This window comes from Myotis davidii, unplaced genomic scaffold (genome assembly GCF_000327345.1).
Source record: "Myotis davidii unplaced genomic scaffold, ASM32734v1 scaffold41, whole genome shotgun sequence".
In the NCBI taxonomy this organism is placed as follows: Eukaryota; Metazoa; Chordata; class Mammalia; order Chiroptera; family Vespertilionidae; genus Myotis; species Myotis davidii.
The window spans coordinates 1,025,354-1,030,020 of record NW_006292344.1 but is presented as its reverse complement, the minus strand read 5'-3'; positions in this window follow the sequence as shown (position 1 = coordinate 1,030,020).

Below are 4,667 nucleotides of genomic sequence, written 5' to 3'. Positions count from 1 at the left end.
ATCACCTGGCAACTGAGCAGAAGAGCCTAGGTTTTATTAGGCCCCGAGGGAGACCTGCTACTCTACAAGTTTTCTACTTTGCAGCAGAATATTCATGGGTGCCTTTCTCAGGTCTGCCACTGAGCAAAGGTTGTTCATTTGCGGCTGCCATATAAAGGCGTCTGGACCAACAGTCAAAAGGAGCAACAGTGAACCAGTGTGGAGATCCCAGTTCTTCTACTGTGGCTGCAAGGGTGAGAGTTGCATGGGGTAAAGGCATGCACGTCACTGTATTCTTGCAGTGAGAACACTGTGACTCTCATCAGTGGCACAACCCTTGTGGCACATGTCCAGTTATGTGAAACCCAGATGTCAGTTGAGGCCCTTGGAGATCTGATTAAAATTGACCCACGCCCCAATGCCAAGCCTTCTGAGAGCCTTGAATCCATAGTCCAATTTCCATGAATGTGTGGGGTCATCGCGCCTCACTCAGCCTCATGCCCTTTTGTCTCAGTGTGCTGCCTGGTTCTGCCCCACATCAATTCAAGGAGCAAAGCTCCATTCCTTCCTCAGTTGTCACAGAAATTCACCTGCATCCAAGCTTCTGAGAGTTTGGTAACTTTACTGAAGATGGAGGGTCTCAAGGAGTAATTTCACCATAGACTGGGCAGCCTTTGGTTTGTTTTACTTTAATATGGTTCATTTTATGTTATGTGGCTTTCGCTTCAATTTTTTTAAAATAAAAGTCAATCCAACAAACAAACACGACCAGGTGTGGATTTACTCTCCCAGCTCTTGCTCTATCCATCCTTTCCTGGCTGTTTATTTGCCATGATGCTCCCTCACTGTACCCAGAATGAAAATGTGCAGGCTCAGTTCTCAATTCTGTCTTGTACTAGCTGTGTGGCCTTATGTGGTTTATGCCTCTCTCTGGACCTCAACTTCCAAATCTGCAAGATGAAGCGATTGTTGCAGATTTTATCTAAATTCCCTCCTGGGTTGGCCCTCAGGGATCCTGAGGGCAGAAAGGGATGAAATTCAATGAGAAAAAGGAGGCATTCTCTGTTTCCTTTGAACCTTTTTCTTCTGGGCTAGTGGATGGCACTGGCTTTTAATTTCCTCTGTCTCCAGGCATGAGGGAAACAGTAACCCAGAAACAGCTTTGGCTCTTGACCTGGCTGGCACCGCTGGGCTCCCACCGTGCTTCACTGGCAACGTGAGCCCCTTGGTAATTCTGTTAAGCAGCCAGGGCAGTGAGTCATTCAATACCACCCAAACACCTCCCTACTGTGTCCTGGCCAGGAGTTGAGCCCAAGCACTGAGACTTGACCTGCAGCAACATTCTAAACATAAACTGGAGCTTTCAACTGGGTTGTGACTTGGAGACCCAACATGCCTAAATCAGTGTCCAGTCATGCCCAACTTGTGCTCATTCATTCACTTGTTAGACCTTTACTGAACCCCTGTGACATCTTGGGCAGTGTGTTGAGCCTCAGGGAGATGTGGACATATCATAGCCTCTATCTTCAAGGAACTCAGTGTCCCCTGGGAGAGATAGACTTATAAACAGGAGGAAAATGGAGTGAAATAAAGGTGTGAAACAGGACAATAAGCCGTCCTGAGGAGAGCAGCATCACCTCTTTGATGAAGAATGTAGGGCTTGGGTGGAGGGTCAAGGAACAAATTACTTTGCCAATGAAGTGGCACCTGAGCTAGGCTGAAGGATAACAGGGGCTCCATGTTCCAGTGGTGGTCTAAGAAAGTGTGACTTTTAAAGTGGAATGCCTGGGTGAGAAGAAGTGTTTATCACTGTCAATGTTTAGAATTGCCAGAGCTAGGTTGGACAATAAAAAGAAAGCCACGTTGTAGTTTTATTACTGATTTAAAATTCCTACAAACTATGCACCCCCTTGTTGTCTAGACCAGTGGTGGGTAAACTCATTAGTCAACAGAGCCAAATATCAACAGTACAACGATTGAAATTTCTTTTGAGAGCCAAATTTTTAAAACTTAAACTATATAGGTAGGTACATTGTCATTAACTTAATTAGGGTACTCCTAAGGCTTAGGAAGAGCCACACTCAAGGGGCCAAAGAGCCGCATGTGGCTCGCGAGCTGAAGTTTGCCAACCATGGGTCTAGACTAGAGACTATACTAGGTTAGCGTCTCCCCACTACTGCCCAAGCACACAAGGTGGGAAATGACATTCGAAGCAGCAGGTGCAGCATGTGCCCAAAGCACGGAAGAATGAGACTTCAGATGCATTAATTAAATGGCAAGCAATTTGGTATGATGGGCCATGGGATATTTGGGGAAAGAGAGTTGGGAAAGAACAGAAAATAGAATCTAATTTCTTGAGAGCCCACTTCTTTTATTTTTTCTTAATATGTATTTATTGATTTTGAAAGGGAGAGAGAGAGATAGAAATATTGATCAGCTGCCTCCTTCATGCCCCCCACCAGGGATCAAGGCTACAACCTGGGCATGTGCCCTGACTGGGAATCAAACCAGTGACCTCTAGGTGCATGGGACAATGTTCAATCCATGAGCCACACAGGCTGGGAAAGGGCCCATTTCTTGAGTATGAAGTCTGGGTTCATTCTAGAAGGCATCGGGGAGCCATAGATGGTAGTAAGCAGGAGCATTATGTAGTTAATTCTGTTGTTGATTGAGCACTTGTACAACTGATGAAGGATAGGATGGGGAGGAGTTTGGAGGAAGGATACTGGTCAGGAGGCCCTGTCATCTGGGAGAGAGAAGATAGAAATTATACCAAAGCTGAGTCATGAGGGTGGAAAGCAGAGGATGGCTTAGAGTCTGATTGGAGAAAGGGATGGGAGAAGGAAGATTAAATGATGATACCTACTTCCTGTCTCCTGCAAATGTCAGCATTGGAGGGATGTTTAGGGCCACCCGCTCAACTGTCTTTGTGGTCCAGAGAAATGCACATGCTTGTGAGTTGGTGGCAGAGTCAGCAGAGAATCCCAGTTTCTTAAATCCCCAGCCAGTTAGGGCTTTATCTTCTACTGTGGCCACCCTTCTTTGGCCTCAACTCTACCCTCCCACCTATCTCTGCTGGCTGATCATTGCACTGGGCAGAGGAGGCCTTCATTCCTGCCTTAGAACTGTCCACCCTCCCCACCCCCCAACAGAGTGACTTTGAGGAAGACCTTCTCTTCTTTGAGTCTCTGTATTCTCATCCCTATATCAAAGGCTTGCAAATGTAGGACTTCTCCTTTTTTTTTTCTCTTGCTTTCTGGATTTGACTTTTTATTTTGCTACAGTCCATTGCCATTTCCTCTTGCCTTACATTAGGCATGCTTCACTCATTTATACTAGTACATATCTACCTGGAACGGAGGGCATTGGTGCCTCTGTACACCTGGCCTACATCTCCCCCGAAGCCTCTTTGTCTTGTCTCCAGCAGCCGGGGCTTGTCTGTGACGAGGAGACCCTCTTTCAGAGGTGCACTCTTGGGGTAGGGCCACTGCCCCCTCTCTGGCTCAGAAAGGCTGCCCTTTCTCTTTCCTTGCTCCCCCGTCATTCTCTGCCTGTTGAGCAAACTCACTGAACACAGGTGGGTACTATGGATCTCTCATTGTAGTTGCTGGACCCAGATGCAGCTCTGACCATGTTCTTTCAGGAGGAAACAGCTCTGGGCCTGTGATCTGTGTGCACAGGGTACTCTTCATGGAAGAGCCCACCTTGTTTGCTCTCTGGGGCATGGCAGTCTCTTGGGTCTGGTACCTTACGGGAAGCTCTCAAGGACACAAAGAGGTTCAGGTGATTTTCCCCATCCCACCATTCCCCTTCCCCTCCTGTTCTCCTTTCCCAAGTCGCAGGAGATGACAGTCCTAGTTTAGAGCTGTCTCCCCAATAATGATGAAAACTACCTTCCTTGTGACAGCATGGATGGATCTAGAGGGTATTGCACTAAGTGAAATAAGCCAGTTAGAGAAAGACAAATACCATATGATTTTACTTATATGTGGAATCTAAAGAACAACATAAATGAACAAACTCAATAGAAACAGACTAATAGATACAGAAAACAGACTGATGGTTGCTAGAGGGGAGGGGTTGGAGGGTTTGGGTGGGTGAAAAAGGATTAAGAAGTACAAATCGGTAGTTATAAAATAGTCACAGGGATGTAAAGTACAGCATAGGGAACAAGGTCAGTAATGTTGTAATAACTATGTACAGTGCCGGATGGGTAATGGAAATATAGGGGAAAACACTTTGTAATGCATGTGCTTGTCTAACAATATTCTGAAACTAATACAAAATAATATTGAATGTAAACTGTAATTGAAAAAAAAATTCCTTCTTACAATTCCTGATGATTGATCCCCTCAGAACATAGCAAATCCCTCTCTGGAAAGATAATCTTCTTGAGTGTATGAAAAAAGTAATATATTCTACTCCCATTCAACTTCTTTCTTTTTTGCATGTTATCACTCCTCTATGTCATTTAGTTGACATATCCTTAGGATGTGGTGCCTCGGATATGCAAAAATATCAGGTATGGGTTGATTAACTTTTGCAACAAACAAACCAGAAATGCCAGTGGCCTAACACAAAGGAAGTTAATTTCTTCCTCACATGACCGGTCCCAGGTTCCTTCTAACTTGGATCTCCACCATCTGGAGGCAGTGGGGTCGGGGGGGGGGGGGTGGGGGGGGCCTCCC